Here is a 20,071-nt window from a genome sequence, read left to right on the forward strand (position 1 = left end):
TATAACTCTAACCTTTCCAAACTCCACACACACGACTTCACCTTGACTCAATGGTTAAATTACACACGCTACCTCTATATCCATAAGGGCAAACTCACCCCCATAACACCCTCGCTTAGGCGTGTTACTTGTTGCCTCACCCGCCCCTTTTGTGTGGTTTTGTTAAAAAGCTGAACGGTGAACCTACCCATAAAAGAAAGGTTTCTTTATCTTATGTTCCGACTGCTTTTATAGTTATGGATGGATGTGTAATATTGTTACCAATTTTGTTTCAGCTCGGTAAACAATGTTCATGATATACTACTTATCTTTGCATAATGTATTATATCTCTCATGTAAACCATGCCAGTTAACGTTAAACTTGTTGCCAAATTAATGTTTCTTGTTTTAAGAGACTGTGTGTTCTATGTACTTTCTGACAATTTCTAAATAAAAACTTTTTTGGGAAAAAAAAAAAAAAATGTTTCATCTATTGTAATTTGGAAATTTAGATACACTTGAAATTAACCGCACATGTCTAAATCATACTCCCAAAAGCATAAGCCTGTTGAGAGGCTCATACACACATATATATATATGTTACCAAAAGTATTGGGACGTCTGCCTTCACATGCACATAAACTTTAATGACATCCCAGTCTTAGTCCATAGGGTTCAATAGTGAGTTGGCCCACCCTGTGTAGCTATAACAGCTTCAACTCTTCTGAGAAGGCTGTACACAAGGTTTAGTAGTGGGTCTATGGGAATTTTTGACCATTCTTCCAGAAGTGCATTTGTGAGGTCAGGCACTGATGTGGACTCACCCCCCCCCCCAAGGCCTGGCTTGGAGTTGGGCTTGACCACTTAGTTCCAGTGAAGAGAACTTTTGAGGCGTCAGCAAACCAAGACATTTTGGAAAATTTCATGCTCCCAACTTTGTAGGAAAAGTTTGGGGATGGTCCCTTCCTATTCCAACATGACTGCTCACCAGTGCACAAAGCAAGGTCCATAAAGAGTTGGATGAGCAAGTTTGGGGTTTGGGGGACTTGACTGGCCTCAACCTGATAGAACACCTTTGGGGATGAATTAGAGCGCAGACGGTGAGCCAGGCCTTCTCGTCCAACATCAGAGCCTGACCTCACAAATGCGCTTCTGGAGGAATGGTCAAACATTCCCATAGACACACTACTAAACCTTGTGGACAGCCTTCCCAAAAGAGTTGAAACAATTATAGCTGCAAAGGCTGGGCAAGCTCAATATTGAACCTCTAGGACTAAGACTGGGATGCCTTTAAAGTTACATGCGCGTATAAAGGCAGGTGTCCCAATACTTTTGATAGTGTATAATATAAGACTTAAAAAAAATAAAAAATCTAGCAGAACATTGTATTGGGTTATAGGGTTAACCTTAGCAAAATCTACACTGGTAATGAATGAGATACTCACTCACTGGCTCGGGATTGCATTGGAAGGTAGATCTCCACATGTTGGTTGAGTTGGAGGGTGAATCCGCACATGTTGGAGGGTGGATCCGCACATGCTGGTTGCGTTGGAGGGTGGATCCGCACATGCTGGTTGAGTTGGAGGGTGGATCTCCACATGCTGGTTGTGTTGGAGGGTGGATCTCCACATGCTGGTTGTGTTGGAGGGTGGATCCGCACATGCTGGTTGTGTTGGAGGGTGGATCCGCACATGCTGGTTGTGTTGGAGGGTGGATCCTCACATGTTGGTTGAGTTTGAGGGTGGATCCTCACATGTTGGTTGAGTTGAAGTGTGGATCCCCACATGCTGGTTGAGTTGGAGGGTGGATCCCCACATGCTGGTTATGTTGGAGGGTGGATCCCCACATGTTGGTTGTGTTGGAGGGTGGATCTGCACATGTTGGTTGAGCTGGAGGGTGGATCCGCACATGTTGGTTGAGTTGGAGGGTGAATCCGCACATGTTGGTTGAGTTGGAGGGTGGATCCGCACATGTTGGTTGAGTTGGAGGGTGGATCCGCACATGTTGGTTGAGTTGGAGGGTGGATCCGCACATGTTGGTTGAGTTGGAGGGTGGATCCGCACATGTTGGTTGAGTTGGAGGGTGGATCCGCACATGTTGGTTGAGTTGGAGGGTGGATCCGCACATGTTGGTTGAGTTGGAGGGTGGATCCGCACATGTTGGCTGAGTTGGAGGGTGGATCCTAACATGTTGGCTGAGTTGGAGGGTGGATCCTCACATGTTGGCTGAGTTGGAGGGTGGATCCGCACATGTTGGTTGAGTTGGAGGGTGGATCCGCACATGTTGTTTGAGTTGGAGGATGGATCCGCACATGTTGGTTGAGTTGGAGGGTGGATCCCCACATGCTGGTTGTGTTGGAGGGTGGATCCGCACATGTTGGAGGGTGGATCCGCACATGTTGGTTGAGTTGGAGGGTGGATCCGCACATGTTGGTTGAGTTGGAGGGTGGATCCGCACATGTTGGTTGAGTTGGAGGGTGGATCCTCACATGTTGGTTGAGTTGGAGGGTGGATCCTCACATGTTGGTTGAGTTGGAGGGTGGATCCTCACATGTTGGTTGAGTTGAAGGGTGGATCCCCACATGCTGGTTGAGTTGGAGGGTGGATCCCCACATGCTGGTTATGTTGGAGGGTGGATCCGCACATGTTGGTTGTGTTGGAGGGTGGATCCGCACATGTTGGTTGAGCTGGAGGGTGGATCCGCACATGTTGGTTGAGCTGGAGGGTGGATCCGCACATGTTGGTTGAGTTGGAGGGTGGATCCGCACATGTTGGTTGAGTTGGAGGGTGGATCCGCACATGTTGGTTGAGTTGGAGGGTGGATCCGCACATGTTGGCTGAGTTGGAGGGTGGATCCTAACATGTTGGCTGAGTTGGAGGGTGGATCCTCACATGTTGGCTGAGTTGGAGGGTGGATCCGCACATGTTGGTTGAGTTGGAGGGTGGATCCGCACATGTTGTTTGAGTTGGAGGATGGATCCGCACATGTTGGTTGAGTTGGAGGGTGGATCCCCACATGCTGGTTGTGTTGGAGGGTGGATCCCCACATGCTGGTTGTGTTGGAGGGTGGATCCCCACATGCTGTTTGTGTTGGAGGGTCGATCCGCACATGTAGGTTGTGTTGGAGGGTGGATCCGCACATGTTGGTTGTGTTGGAGGGTGGATCCAAACATGTTGGTTGTGTTGGAGGGTGGATCCGCACATGTTGGTTGAGTTGGAGGGTGGATCCTCACATGTTGGTTGAGTTGGAGGGTGGATCCGCACATTCTGCTTGTGTAAGGTACAATAGCCACCTGACATCAAGAAGGTAAGACAATGTTAGACTGTAATGGATCACACCCTAAACTCACCAATTGTATTTCCATGTGCAATGGCTTCCTCCTGAAATAAAGTCAAAGTCTGCTTACACTCCACCCAGCCTGGTCCCCACTGAGCTAAACCAAGCTTTTTATATTCAATCAAGCTGTACCATTCCAGCAATGCGTTTTAGTATAAGTTCAAAGCTTGATTTTCTACCTGTCCCTCCATCTTCCTCTCCATATAACACAATCCTTTGCAACGTTGGGCCACAAAGCAGCGCCCAGAGCTTCTGCTCCCATACAGATCTCAGTAACTATCTATGAAACTTCTACATTGCTTCAGATTGATTGTACAGAGGAAGGTTTTGCTAACTGCTGTTTGTAACTAAATGACCTTCAGGGCTCCTTGACACCTGTGCGTTAGGTGTATGCGTTAATGTGTGTGTGTCCAACTCAACCCCATCATTGGTGTGGGTGGGGATAGAATAAGCCCCATCATTGGTGTGGGTGGGTATAGGATAAGCCCCATCATTGGTGTGGGTGGGGATAGGATAAGCCCCATCATTGGTGTGGGTGGGGATCAGGCCCGGACTGGGACAAAAAATAGGCCCGGGCATTTTAGGCTGAGCAGCCCATTTTTTTTTTTTTTTTAAACAAAATGACCAATGATGAACAACTACCAGTTTCTCTATGTTTTTTAGTTATATTTAGCCTGCACACCCATGCGATTTGATTCTGCAAATCGTGCTGCGTTTTGAAAACCGATTGCGGGGTGTCGTTAACCTAACATACACTCCGCAATCTGTTTGCATGGATGAGTTGCTATTTAGATGCAGTCCGCATTTAGTGTGAACCCAGGCTAAGAGGGAAAAGGTAATTTTAGGGTACATAAAAAATATATTACCCAATTTTTGGGTAACATATAAAAGATGAGTTTGTGTCAAGTAAATAAATACCCAACATGTCAAACCTTAAGACTATGCATGCCCGAAAATGGCAACACATTTCAGTACCCTATATTTTCCATAGGCACAGTGGTGGTGGGGATAGGGGTGACATCAGTGGCAGTGGTGGTGGGGATAGGGGTGACATCAGTGGCAGTGGTGGTGGGGATAGGGGTGACATCAGTGGTGGTGGAGATAGGGGTTACATCATTGGCAGTGGGAATAGGAATGACATCAGCGGCAGTGGGAATTGGGATGACATCAGTGGCCGTGGTGGGGATAGGGATGACATCAGTGGCGGTGGTGTCATTTTGATTTAGTGGGAGGAAAATGACCCAATGTATTTTGATGTTCCTAGTAGTGGAAAGGCCCCATCACTTGTGTCAGTGGGGATATAAAAAAAAAAAAAGCCTGATAATGTCAGTGGGAGGAGAAAACCTTGTTGCTGGTATCAGCATGAGCAAAACAAGCCACATATCATTGATATCAGTTAGAAAAAAATGTAAGACCCCATATCGATGGTGTCAGTGAGCTGACACCCATATTGTTTATGTCAATGAAAGCAAAATGGGTCCCATGTTGTCAATGTTCCCTGGAAGTCAAATAAGCCCCACATTGCTGGAGTCAGAATAAAAAGAACCAATCAAGGATATCTTTGGGATAAACAAATCCTTATTGTTGGAGTCATTAGGACTAATTATTGGTGTTTAGAGATGGGCTCGGGTTTGTTTGAGTTTCCATGTGCCCGAGCCCTCCGCTAATCACAGGCACTGAGACATTTCCTGATCTGCGCAGCTGCGGATCGGGAAATGTCTCACTGCCTGTGATTAGCAGAGTGCAGTGTCGGCATCCTGGTGGGATTGGGCAAGTGGGAACTTGAACACCCCCGAGCCCATCTCAGCCCCATCTTTGTTATCAATGAGGATAAAATAAGCTCCACTCTTAGTGTTAGTAAGTGAATAATACATTTTCTAGTTGGTGTCAGTGAGAGCAAAATAAGCCCCATATTGGTGGTGTTAGTGGGAGGAAAATTACCCCATATCATTGGTGTCAGTGGGGATACAATAAGCCCCATTATTGGTGCCAGGGAGAAGAAAATAAGCCCCATCGTTGGTGTGAAAGGGGACAGAATAAGCCCCCATTGTTGGTGTGAAAGGGGACAGAATAAGCCCCCATCGTTGGTGCGAGTGGGGACAGAATAAGCCCCCATCGTTGGTGTGTGTGGGGCCAGAATAAGCCCCCATCGTTGGTGCGTGTGGGGCCAGAATAAGCCCACATCGTTGGTGTGTGTGGGGCCAGAATAAGCCCCCATCGTTGGTGCGAGTGGGGCCAGAAGAAGCCCCCATCGTTGGTGCGAGTGGGGACTGAATAAACCCCCATCGTTGGTGCGAGTGGGGACTGAATAAACTCCCATCGTTGGTGCGAGTGGGGACTGAATAAGCCCCCATCGTTGGTATCAGTGGGAGAAATAGTACCCCATCATTGGTGTCAATGGGGATAGAATAAGGCCCATCATTGGTGTCAGTGGAGATAAAAGCCCCATCATTGGTATGGGTGGAGATATAACAAGCCTCATCATTGGTGTGAGTGGGAATGGAATAAGCCCAATTATTGGTGTGAGTGGGAATGGAATAAGCCCAATTATTGGTGTGAGTGGGAATAGAATAAGCCCAATTATTGGTGAGTGGGAATAGAATAAGCCCAATTATTGGTGTGAATGGGGATAGAATAAGCCCCATCATTGATGTGGATGAGGATAGAATAATCCCCATCATTGGTGTGGGTGGGGATAGAATAAGCCCCATCATTGGTGTGGGTGGGGATAGGATAAGCCCCATCATTGGTGTGGGCGGGGATAGGATAAGCCCCATCATTGGTGTGGGTGGGGATAGGATAAGCCCCATCATTGGTGTGGGTGGGGATAGGATAAGCCCCATCATTGGTGTGGGTGGGGATAGGATAAGCCCCATCATTGGTGTGGGTGGGGATAGGATAAGCCCCATCATTGGTGTGGGTGGGGATAGGATAAGCCCCATCATTGGTGTGGGTGGGGATCAGGCCCGGACTGGGACAAAAAATAGGCCCGGGCATTTTAGGCTGAGCAGCCAATTTTTTTTTTTTTTTTTAAACAAAATGACCAATGATGAACAACTACCAGTTTCTCTATGTTTTTTTAGTTATATTTAGCCTGCACACCCATGCGATTTGATTCTGCAAATCGTGCTGCGTTTTGAAAACCGATTGCGGGGTGTCGTTAACCTCACATACACTCTGCAATATGTTTGCATGGACGGGTTGCTATTTAGATGCAGTCCGCATTTAGTGTGAACCCAGGCTAAGAGGGAAAAGGTAATTTTAGGGTACATAAAAAATATATTACCCAATTTTTGGGTAACATATAAAAGATGAGTTTGTGTCAAGTAAATAAATACCCAACATGTCAAACCTTAAGACTATGCATGCCCAAAAATGGCAACACATTTCAGTACCCTATATTTTCCATAGGCACAGTGGTGGTGGGGATAGGGGTGACATCAGTGGCAGTGGTGGTGGGGATAGGGGTGACATCAGTGGCAGTGTTAGTGGGGATAGGGGTGGCATCAGTGGTGGTGGAGATAGGGGTTACATCATTGGCAGTGGGAATAGGAATGACATCAGCGGCAGTGGGGATTGGGATGACATCAGTGGCAGTGGTGGGGATAGGGATGACATCAGTGGCGGTGGTGGTGGGGATAGCGTTGACATCAGTGGTGGTTGGGATAGGGATAACATGTAAATATGTATATATTTATTTATGTATATTGATTTTATGCTTATTGATTGCAAGACTTTTAATAAACAAAATTGGGATAGGGATAACATCAGTGAAGGTGTTGAGGATAGGGATGACATCAGTGGGAATGATGAGGATAGGGTTGACATCAGTGGGAGTAGTGGTAAGGATAGGGATAGCATCAGTGGCAGTGGTGGTGGGGATAGAAATGACAATGTTCACTGCCACTGATGTCATCCCTATCCCCACCACCACCGCTACTGATGTCATCCCTATCCCCCATCACCACTGCCTCATGGGAGGGGTGGAGATCAGACAGAGGGATGACGGTGGGAGGGATGGATGGGATCAGGCAGTGATGGCAGTGGGGGGGGGGGGTGGATGGGCTCAGGGCAAGAAGAGTGATGGCAGTGGGAGGGATGGATGGAATCAGGCAGAGAGATGGCAGTGGAAGGGATGGATGGGATCAGGCAGTGATGGCAGTGGGGGGGTGGGGGGGGTGGATGGGATCAGGCAGAGTGATGGCAGTGGGAGGGATGGATGGAATCAGGCAGAGTGATGGCAGTGGGAGGGAGGGATGGATGGGATCGGGCAGAGTGATGGCAGTGGGAGAGATGGGATCAGGCAGTGATGGCAGTCGGAGGGAGGGATGGGATCAGGCAGAGTGATGGCAGTGGGAGGGGTGGATGGGATCAGGCAGAGTGATGGCAGTGGGAGGGATGGATGGGATCAGGCAGAGTGATGGCAGTGGGAGGGATGGATGGGATCAGGCAGAGTGATGGCAGTGGGAGGGATGGATGGGATCAGGCAGAGTGATGGCAGTGGGAGAGATGGGATCAGGCAGTGATGGCAGTTAGAGGGATGGATGGGATCAGGCAGAGTGATGGCAGTGGGAGGGATGGATGGGATCAAGCAGAGTGATGGCAGTGGGAGAGATGGGATCAGGCAGTGATGGCAGTGGGAGGGATGGATGGGATCAGGCAGAGTGATGGCAGTGGGAGAGATGGGATCAGGCAGTGATGGCAGTTGGAGGGATGGATGGGATCAGGCAGAGTGATGGCAGTGGGAGGGATGGATGGGATCAGGCAGAGTGATGGCAGTGGGAGAGATGGGATCAGGCAGTGATGGCAGTCGGAGGGATGGATGGGATCAGGCGGAGTGATGGCAGTGGGAGGGATGGATGGGATAAGGCAGAGTGATGACAGTGGGAGGGATGGATGGGATCAGGCAGAGTGATGGCAGTGGGAGGGATGGATGGGATCAGGCAGAGTGATGGCAGGTGGGGGGGATGGATGGGATAAGGCAGAGTGATGGCAGTGGGAGGGATGGATGGGATCAGGCAGAGTGATGGCAGTGGGAGGGATGGATGGGATCAGGCAGAGTGATGGCAGTGTAAGAGATGGGATCAGGTAGTGATGGCAGTGGGATTGATGGATGGGACCAGGCAGAGTGATGGCAGTGGGAGGGATGGGATCAGGCAGTGATGGCAGTCGGAGGGAGGGATGGGATCAGGCAGAATGATGGCAGTGGGAGGGGTGGATGGGATCAGGCAGAGTGATGGCAGTGGGAGGGATGGATGGGATCAGGCAGAGTGATGGCAGTGGAAGGGATGGATGGGATCAGGCAGAGTGATGGCAGTGGGAGGGATGGATGGGATCAGGCAGAGTGATGGCAGTGGGAGAGATGGGATCATGCAGTGATGGCAGTTGGAGGGATGGATGGGATCAGGCAGAGTGATGGCAGTGGGAGAGATGGATGGGATCAGGCAGAGTGATGGCAGTGGGAGAGATGGGATCAGGCAGTGATGGCAGTGGGAGGGATGGATGGGATCGGGCAGAGTGATGGCAGTGGGAGAGATGGGATCAGGCAGTGATGGCAGTTGGAGGGATGGATGGGATCAGGCAGAGTGATGGCAGTGGGAGGGATGGATGGGATCAGGCAGAGTGATGGCAGTGGGAGAGATGGGATCAGGCAGTGATGGCAGTCGGAGGGATGGATGGGATCAGGCAGAGTGATGGCAGTGGGAGGGATGGATGGGATAAGGCAGAGTGATGGCAGTGGGAGGGATGGATGGGATCAGGCAGAGTGATGGCAGGTGGGGGGATGGATGGGATAAGGCAGAGTGATGGCAGTGGGAGGGATGGATGGGATCAGGCAGAGTGATGGCAGTGGGAGAGATGGGATCAGGCAGTGATGGCAGTCGGAGGGATGGATGGGATCAGGCAGAGTGATGGCAGTGGGAGGGATGGATGGGATAAGGCAGAGTGATGGCAGTGGGAGGGATGGATGGGATCAGGCAGAGTGATGGCAGGTGGGGGGGATGGATGGGATAAGGCAGAGTGATGGCAGTGGGAGGGATGGATGGGATCAGGCAGAGTGATGGCAGTGGGAGGGATGGATGGGATCAGGCAGAGTGATGGCAGTGTAAGAGATGGGATCAGGCAATGATGGCAGTGGGAGGGATGGATGGGATCAGGCAGAGTGATGGCAGTGGGAGGGATGGATGGGATCAGGCAGAGTGATGGCAGTGGGAGGGATGGATGGGATCAGGCAGTGATGGCAGTGGGAGGGATGGATGGGATCAGGCAGAGTGATGGCAGTGGGAGGGATGGATGGGATCAGGCAGAGTGATGGCAGTGGGGGGGGGGGTGGATGGGATCAGGCAGAGTGATGGCAGTGGGGGGGATGGATGGGATCAGGCAGAGTGATGGCAGTGGGAGGGATGGATGGGATCAGGCAGAGTGATGGCAGTGGGAGGGATGGATGGGATCAGGCAGTGATGGCAGTCGGAGGGATGGATGGGATCAGGCAGAGTAATGGCAGTGGGAGGGATGGATGGGATCAGGCAGAGTGATGGCAGTGGGAGGGATGGATGGGATCAGGCAGAGTGATGGCAGTGGGAGGGATGGATGGGATCAGGCAGAGTGATGGCAGTGGGGGGGATGGGATCAGGGCAGGCAGAGTGATGGCAGTGGGAGGGATGGGATCAGGTAGAGTGATGGCAGTGGGAGGGATGGATGGGATCAGGCAGTGGGGGGATGGATGGGATCAGGCAGTGATGGCGGTGGGGGAGATGGATGGGATCAGGGCAGACAGAGTGATGGCAGTGGGAGAGATGGGATCAGGTAGAGTGATGGCAGTGGGAGGATGGATGGGATCAGGCAGTGATGGCAGTGGGGGGGATGGATGGGATCAGGGCAGGCCGAGTGATGGCAGTAGGGGGGATGGATGGGATCAGGGCAGGCAGAGTGATGGCAGTGGGTGGGATGGATGGGATCAGGCAGTGATGGCAGTGGGGGGGATGGATGGGATCAGGCAGTGATGGCAGTGGAGGGGATGGATGGGATCAGGCAGAGTGATGGCAGTGGGAGAGATGGGATCAGGCAGTGATGGCAGTCGGAGGGATGGATGGGATCAGGCAGAGTGATGTCAGTGGGAGGGGTGGATGGGATCAGGCAGAGTGATGGCAGTGGGAGGGATGGATGGGATCAGGCAGAGTGATGGCAGTGGGAGGGATGGATGGGATCAGGCAGAGTGATGGCAGTGGGAGGGATGGATGGGATCAGTCAGTGGGGGGGATGGATGGGATCAGGCAGTGATGGCAGTGGGGGAGATGGATGGGATCAGGGCAGGCAGAGTGATGGCAGTGGGAGAGATGGGGTCAGGTAGAGTGATGGCAGTGGGAGGGATGGATGGGATGTGGTAGTGATGGCAGTGGGGGGATGGATGGGATCAGGGCAGGCAGAGTGATGGCAGTGGGGGGATGGATGGGATCTGGGAAGGCAGAGTGATGGCAGTGGGAGGGATGGATGGGATCAGGCAGTGATGGCAGTGGGGGGGGATGGATGGGATCAGGGCAGGCAGAGTGATGGCAGTGGGAGAGATGGGATCAGGCAGTGATGGCAGTGGGAGGGATGGATGGGATCAGGGCAGGCATAGTGATGGCAGTGGGAGAGATGGGATCAGGCAGTGATGGCAGTGGGAGGGATGGATGGGATCAGGGCAGGCAGAGTGATGGCAGTGGGAGAGATGGGATCAGGCAGTGATGGCAGTGGGAGGGATGGATGGGATCAGGGCAGGCAGAGTGATGGCAGTGGGAGAGATGGGATCAGGCAGTAATGGCAGTGGGAGGGATGGATGGGATCAGGGCAGGCAGAGTGATGGCAGTGGGAGAGATGGAATCAGGCAGTGATGGCAGTGGGAGGGATGGATGGGATCAGGCAGTGATGGCAGTGGGAGGGATGGATGGGATCAGGCAGAGTGATGGCAGTGGGAGGGATGGATGGGATCAGGCAGAGTGATGGCAGTGGGGGGGGGTGGATGGGATCAGGGCAGGCAGAGTGATGGCAGTGGGAGGGATGGGATCAGGTAGAGTGATGGCAGTGGGAGAGATGGGATCAGGTAGAGTGATGGCAGTGGGAGGGATGGATGGGATCAGGCAGTGATGGCAGTGGGGGCGATGGATGGGATCAGGGCAGGCAGAGTGATGGCAGTGGGAGGGATGGGATCAGGTAGAGTGATGGCAGTGGGAGGGATGGATGGGATCAGGCAGTGGGGGGATGGATGGGATCAGGCAGTGATGGCAGTGGGGGAGATGGATGGGATCAGGGCAGACAGAGTGATTGCAGTGGGAGAGATGGGATCAGGTAGAGTGATGGCAGTGGGGGGGATGGATGGGATCAGGCAGTGATGGCAGTGGGGGGGATGGATGCGATCAGGGCAGGCCGAGTGATGGCAGTAGGGGGGATGGATGGGATTAGGGCAGGCAGAGTGATGGCAGTGGGAGGGATGGATGGGATCAGGCAGTGATGGCAGTGGGGGGGATGGATGGGATCAGGCAGTGATGGCAGTGGAGGGGATGGATGGGATCAGGCAGAGTGATGGCAGTGGGAGAGATGGGATCAGGCAGTGATGGCAGTCGGAGGGATGGATGGGATCAGGCAGAGTGATGGCAGTGGGAGGGGTGGATGGGATCAGGCAGAGTGATGGCAGTGGGAGGGATGGATGGGATCAGGTAGAGTGATGGCAGTTGGAGGGATGGATGGGATCAGGCAGAGTGATGGCAGTGGGAGGGATGGATGGGATCAGGCAGAGTGATGGCAGTGGGAGGGATGGATGGGATCAGGCAGTGATGGCAGTCGGAGGGATGGATGGGATCAGGCAGAGTAATGGCAGTGGGAGGGATGGATGGGATCAGGCAGAGTGATGGCAGTGGGAGGGATGGATGGGATCAGGCAGAGTGATGGCAGTGGGAGGGATGGATGGGATCAGGCAGAGTGATGGCAGTGGGGGGGGGATGGGATCAGGGCAGGCAGAGTGATGGCAGTGGGAGGGATGGGATCAGGTAGAGTGATGGCAGTGGGGGGATGGATGGGATCAGGCAGTGGGGGAGATGGATGGGATCAGGGCAGACAGAGTGATGGCAGTGGGAGAGATGGGATCAGGTAGAGTGATGGCAGTGGGGGGATGGATGGGATCAGGCAGTGATGGCAGTGGGGGGGATGGATGGGATCAGGGCAGGCCGAGTGATGGCAGTAGGGGGGATGGATGGGATCAGGGCAGGCAGAGTGATGGCAGTGGGTGGGATGGATGGGATCAGGCAGTGATGGCAGTGGGGGGGATGGATGGGATCAGGCAGTGATGGCAGTGGAGGGGATGGATGGGATCAGGCAGAGTGATGGCAGTGGGAGAGATGGGATCAGGCAGTGATGGCAGTCGGAGGGATGGATGGGATCAGGCAGAGTGATGTCAGTGGGAGGGGTGGATGGGATCAGGCAGAGTGATGGCAGTGGGAGGGATGGATGGGATCAGGCAGAGTGATGGCAGTGGGAGGGATGGATGGGATCAGGCAGAGTGATGGCAGTGGGAGGGATGGATGGGATCAGTCAGTGGGGGGATGGATGGGATCAGGCAGTGATGGCAGTGGGGGAGATGGATGGGATCAGGGCAGGCAGAGTGATGGCAGTGGGAGAGATGGGGTCAGGTAGAGTGATGGCAGTGGGAGGGATGGATGGGATGTGGTAGTGATGGCAGTGGGGGATGGATGGGATCAGGGCAGGCAGAGTGATGGCAGTGGGGGGATGGATGGGATCAGGGAAGGCAGAGTGATGGCAGTGGGAGGGATGGATGGGATCAGGCAGTGATGGCAGTGGGGGGGATGGATGGGATCAGGGCAGGCAGAGTGATGGCAGTGGGAGAGATGGGATCAGGCAGTGATGGCAGTGGGAGGGATGGATGGGATCAGGGCAGGCAGAGTGATGGCAGTGGGAGAGATGGGATCAGGCAGTGATGGCAGTGGGAGGGATGGATGGGATCAGGGCAGGCAGAGTGATGGCAGTGGGAGAGATGGGATCAGGCAGTAATGGCAGTGGGAGGGATGGATGGGATCAGGGCAGGCAGAGTGATGGCAGTGGGAGAGATGGGATCAGGCAGTGATGGCAGTGGGAGGGATGGATGGGATCAGGCAGTGATGGCAGTGGGAGGGATGGATGGGATCAGGCAGAGTGATGGCAGTGGGAGGGATGGATGGGATCAGGCAGAGTGATGGCAGTGGGGGGGGGGTGGATGGGATCAGGGAAGGCAGAGTGATGGCAGTGGGAGGGATGGGATCAGGTAGAGTGATGGCAGTGGGAGAGATGGGATCAGGTAGAGTGATGGCAGTGGGAGGGATGGATGGGATCAGGCAGTGATGGCAGTGGGGGCGATGGATGGGATCAGGGCAGGCAGAGTGATGGCAGTGGGAGGGATGGGATCAGGTAGAGTGATGGCAGTGGGAGGGATGGATGGATGGGATCAGGCAGTGGGGGGGATGGATGGGATCAGGCAGTGATGGCAGTGGGGGAGATGGATGGGATCAGGGCAGACAGAGTGATTGCAGTGGGAGAGATGGGATCAGGTAGAGTGATGGCAGTGGGGGGGATGGATGGGATCAGGCAGTGATGGCAGTGGGGGGATGGATGGGATCAGGGCAGGCCGAGTGATGGCAGTAGGGGGGATGGATGGGATCAGGGCAGGCAGAGTGATGGCAGTGGGAGGGATGGATGGGATCAGGCAGTGATGGCAGTGGGGGGGGGATGGATGGGATCAGGCAGTGATGGCAGTGGAGGGGATGGATGGGATCAGGCAGAGTGATGGCAGTGGGAGAGATGGGATCAGGCAGTGATGGCAGTCGGAGGGATGGATGGGATTAGGCAGAGTGATGGCAGTGGGAGGGGTGGATGGGATCAGGCAGAGTGATGGCAGTGGGAGGGATGGATGGGATCAGGTAGAGTGATGGCAGTGGGAGGGATGGATGGGATCAGGCAGAGTGATGGCAGTGGGAGGGATGGATGGGATCAGTCAGTGGGGGGGATGGATGGGATGTGGTAGTGATGGCAGTGGGGGATGGATGGGATCAGGGCAGGCAGAGTGATGGCAGTGGGGGGGATGGATGGGATCAGGGAAGGCAGAGTGATGGCAGTGGGAGGGATGGATGGGATCAGGCAGTGATGGCAGTTGGGGGGATGGATGGGATCAGGGCAGGCAGAGTGATGGCAGTGGGAGAGATGGGATCAGGCAGTGATGGCAGTGGGAGGGATGGATGGGATCAGGGCAGGCAGAGTGATGGCAGTGGGAGAGATGGGATCAGGCAGTGATGGCAGTGGGAGGGATGGATGGGATCAGGGAAGGCAGAGTGATGGCAGTGGGGGGGATGGATGGGATCAGGCAGTGATGGCAGTGGGGGGATGGATGGGATCAGGGCAGGCAGAGTGATGGCAGTGGGAGAGATGGGATCAGGCAGTAATGGCAGTGGGAGGGATGGATGGGATCAGGGCAGGCAGAGTGATGGCAGTGGGAGAGATGGGATCAGGCAGTGATGGCAGTGGGAGGGATGGATGGGATCAGGCAGTGATGGCAGTGGGGGGGTGGATGGGATCAGGGCAGGTAGAGTGATGGCAGTGGGAGGGATGGATGGGATCAGGCAGTGATGGCAGTGGGGGGGGTGGATGGGATTAGGGCAGGTAGAGTGATGGCAGTGGGAGGGATGGATGGGATCAGGCAGAGTGATCAGCAGTCAGCACACACGGTCGGCCGGTGTTGTGCCGATATCGGTTTCCCCGCAACACCGGGGCAGCACAGCACTGTCTGCACTCTGCACTCACTTACCTTCTCCCCGCCGCCGTCCCCCGTGAGCAGCCCGGGCCCCGGACTGAAGAAGCTGCTACATCTGAGACTGACTGCAGCTGCTTGAGAGATTCGGGCTGGGCTGGCCACGCCGAGCATGACACTGGCGGGAAGGAACAAGAGTGACTCGTGACGAGTGTTGATTACTTCCTTGTCCGGCTTCGCGGCCAATTAGCCTTCTGCTCAGGGGGGTGTGACTCACCCCCCCCCCCCGAGCAGAAGGCTGATTGGCCGCGAAGCCTACCGGCGGCCGCAGTGACTATAAGGGAACTTTTTTTGATGTCTGCAGACCGTGGCCCGCGGCCCACCGGGAAAATACCCGGTCTGCCCTATGGCCAGTCCGGCCCTGGTTGGGATAGGATAAGCCCCATCATTGGTGTGGGTGGGGATAGGACAAGCCCCATCTTTGGTGCGAGTGGGGACAGAATAAGCTCATCAGTAGTGTGGCTGGGGACAGAATAAGCTCCATCAATGATGTTGGTGGGAATAAAATAATCGTCTTCCTTGGTGCCATTGATAGTAAAAAAAGTAACGCAACGCATTAATAATGCACTAAAAACGCGAAGTGTGTTTCACAACACCCAGATATGAATGGGCCCTGAATGTACTCTGCATTATTAAATAACCCTATTTGTCTGATTAGGCTGCTGAATTTGAACAAATAAAAGTGACAATTTTTTTTTTTTTTTGCTTCCTGAAACCATAAAACAACAACCGCAGCCAAATTGACCCTGAGCAAAGCAAAGGCAACACTGAATCTGGGCGATAAGGAGTGAAAGTTGAGGTGGTGTGGCTGTGTCAGCTGACCTTTAAATTCCTTGTTCACCATGCAGGTTTTTTTTTTTTTGCCTTATTTTATTTGTTCCTTGATTTAAATTTATTTTCCATTTCTGCGCAGTTGTTCAGGATCAGCGACGCATGCGAACCCTTCCTGCAAGAGAAAAAGAGTTATTTTCAATGTTTTTAGAGTTTGTGAGCTTTGTCAGTTTGGTACTGTCACAAATAAAGTTGGTTGAAAAAAAGGCTGATTTACCTATAAATACGCCCACTTGTGAAGCATTCTGCCCTTTGGCCTACAGATGTGAGCACATGGTTTGCTGCTGCCATGTTTGTTTGGTAAGTATTGGTTGATTATGTTTGCAATGTTGATTTAAAAACTACAGTTTAAACTTTTTTTTTTTTTCTCTGCACTTTGTTAAAATGTAACAAATCCTGTACATGTTCCAACAGCACCCATACTATAAACCATTTTACAGCCTGCTCAGTTTCTCTAGAACTTTTAATGTTGACTAAGACTGGTGTTCGAAATAAGAAAAACTAAACATGCATTTTCAGGAAAGGAGAGACAGTGGCCTGCCACTGTGGATCTCTCCTGCTGAAAATGCTAGTTGCCTGGCTCTCTGGCTGCTGCTGAGCTCCAGTGCAGGTTTCATTTATTGTCAAAATTGTTATTCACCCATTTGAAAGATGTTCGTTGCAGGAAATGTTGCTTGTAGAATTTATTAATACACTAATACTTGTGTGAATGTACCCTAGGGGTCATATACACAATATCTGCTTTAACTGTGCGTTTCTGCAAGCATATTGGTTGTGTGTTTAAATGCATTCACAGTGCGTGTTTGGTGCAATTGCAGTGTGTTTTTGGAATATTTTTTTTTTGTTAATTTTTTTTTGTATGCATCTACGTATGTTTGCAATGCATTTTTTTTGCAGAAAGTGCAGTATGCTGTACTTTTTTTAAAATGCACACGAAAGCACTGCCATGCTATAAACAAAGCTAATTGGAATACATTAATTTTTTTTTTACATATGCGTTCATACTGCCAACTGTTTAAAAATGCATTGACTGTAAATCAGCCCTAAATGTTATCTGCATAATATTACAGGTGAAGACTAATGCACTTTGGCTCAATCTTCTAGTGGTCCGCAGCCATCACAGACCCATTTTACATCATAGCCCCCCCAACCTCTCCCCTCCCCCCTGCTAATAGAGCTTTCTTAAGGTGGTATTTGATCGCTTCTGCATACATTTTTTGCTCTATAAACAAAAAAATCGACAATTTTTAAATGAAAATTCAAACAAAAAAAAAATCCACATTAAGCGTATATTGATTTGGTTTGAGCAAAATTCTACAAACTATGGGGTATTGTATTTATTATATTTTATTTATTTTATTTTTTTTACTAGTAATGGCGGCGATCAGCGACTTATAGCCGACTGCAATATTGCGGCAGGTAATCGAACATGAAGGGGTGTATTTACTAAAGCTAGAGAGTAGTGTTGAGCGAACACGGACTGTATTATTCGTGTTCGTACCGAATAATTGGATTTTTGTACCCGAACACGGACACTTTACTGTATATTCGGGTAAAAATCCGTGTTCGGTCGTTTTATTTCCGGGTTTTGCATGCTTTGGCGCTCTTTTCATGGCGGGCTTTCAACAGCCAATCAACAATCGTTTAACTGGTGTGCCTTAAGCCATCCCAGCCATGCCTGCAAATGTCTCAGTAGCTGTGATTGGCCGTCTGAAGCATGTGACCAAGTCTTTATAAGTTCGAGGCAGCCGCAGCGGCGTCATTATGCTGCTTAGATCAGGGACAGAGCACACATCAACGTGCTGGCTGCTGATTAGGGAAAGATAGGCAGGAAAAAACCATTTGTGTCCGGATAGAATTGAGGGACAGGTTGGAGTGTTTAGGCAGGGCGAGTTGTAGGCATTTTAGGGATAGAGTCTGCTGAATTATAGGGTCAGTGTCTTCTACAAACTACAATCGATATTGCTGTGTGAGGGGTGGGGTCTGCACTCAATCCTGATCTACGATCTCTTCTCAATCCTGTTAGGGAGAGGCTGCTGCTGAATTTTAGGGTCAAAGTGTTCTACAAACTACAATCGATATTGCTGTGTGGGGTGGGGTCTGCACTTAGTTCTCCTGATCTACGATCTCTTCTCAATCCTGTTAGGGACAGAGTCTGCTGAATTTTAGGGAAAGTGTGTTCTACAAACTACAATCGATATTGCTGTGTGGTGTGGGATAGGAGATAGGCAGGTGTCAGTGATCCACATCCATTTTTCTGTGTGTGGGCTGCAGTGAACACAATCTTTTTGGGGTGCAGTGAACACAATCCTTTTGGAGTGCAGTGAACAAAATCTTTGTGGGGTGCAGTGAACAAAACCTTTGTGGGGGTACAGTGAAGACAATCCTTGTGGGGTGCAGTGAAGACAATCCTTGTGGGGTGCAGTGAAGACAATCCTTGTGGGGTGCAGTGAAGACAATCCTTGTGGGGTGCAGTGAAGACAATCTTTGGGGGGTGCAGAGAAGACAATCTTTGTGGGGTGCAGTGAACAAAATCTTTGTGGGGTGCAGTGAAGACAATCTTTGTGGGGTGCAGTGAAGACAATCTTTGTGGGGTGCAGTGAAGACAATCCTTGTGGGGTGCAGTGAAGACAATCCTTGTGGGGTGCAGTGAAGACAATCCTTGTGAGGTGCAGTGAACAAAATCTTTGGGGGGTACAGTGAACACAATCTTTGTGGGGTGCAGTGAACAAAACCTTTGTGGGGTACAGTGAACACAATCTTTGTGGGGTGCAGTGAACAAAACCTTTGTGGGGTACAGTGAACACAATCTTTGTGGGGTGCAGTGAAGACAATCCTTTTGGAGTGCAGTGAACAAAATCTTTGTGGGGTACAGTGAACACAATCTTTGTGGGGTGCAGTGAACAAAACCTTTGTGGGGTACAGTGAACACAAGCTTTGTGGGGTGCAGTGAACACAATCTTTGTGGGGTGCAGTGAACAAAACCTTTGTGGGGTGCAGTGAACACAACCTTTGTGGGGTACAGTGAACACAATCTTTGTGGGGTGCAGTGAACAAAACCTTTGTGGGGTACAGTGAACAAAACCTTTGTGGGGTACAGTGAACACAATCTTTGTGGGGTACAGTGAACACAATCTTTGTGGGGTACAGTGAACACAATCTTTGTGGGGTGCAGTGAACAAAACCTTTGTGGGGTACAGTGAACACAATCTTTGTGGGGTGCAGTGAACAAAACCTTTGTGGGGTACAGTGAACACAATCTTTGTGGGGTGCAGTGAAGACGATCCTTTTGGAGTGCAGTGAACAAAATCTTTGTGGGGTACAGTGAACACAATCTTTGTGGGGTGCAGTGAACAAAATCTTTGTGGGGTGCAGTGAACAAAATCTTTGTGGGGTGCAGTGAACAAAATCTTTGTGGGGTGCAGTGAACAAAATCTTTGTGGGGTGCAGTGAAGACAATCTTTGTGGGGTGCAGTGAAGACAATCTTTGTGGGGTGCAGTGAAGACAATCTTTGTGGGGTGCAGTGAAGACAATCCTTGTGGGGTGCAGTGAAGACAATCCTTGTGGGGTGCAGTGAACAAAATCTTTGGGGGGTACAGTGAACAAAATCTTTGTGGGGTGCAGTGAACAAAACCTTTGTGGGGTACAGTGAACACAATCTTTGTGGGGTGCAGTGAACACAATCTTTGTGGGGTGCAGTGAACACAATCTTTGTGGGGTGCAGTGAACACAATCTTTGTGGGGTGCAGTGAACACAATCTTTGTGGGGTGCAGTGAACACAATCTTTGTGGGGTGCAGTGAACAAAACCTTTGTGGGGTACAGTGAACACAATCTTTGTGGGGTACAGTGAACACAATCTTTGTGGGGTACAGTGAACACAATCTTTGTGGGGTGCAGTGAACAAAACCTTTGTGGGGTACAGTGAACACAATCTTTGTGGGGTGCAGTGAACAAAACCTTTGTGGGGTACAGTGAACACAATCTTTGTGGGGTGCAGTGAAGACAATCCTTTTGGAGTGCAGTGAACAAAATCTTTGTGGGGTACAGTGAACAAAATCTTTGTGGGGTGCAGTGAACACAATCTTTGTGGGGTGC

Source organism: Pelophylax lessonae, assembly GCF_965119305.1.
Source record: "Pelophylax lessonae genome assembly, chromosome: 10".
NCBI classification, from domain to species: domain Eukaryota; kingdom Metazoa; phylum Chordata; class Amphibia; order Anura; family Ranidae; genus Pelophylax; species Pelophylax lessonae.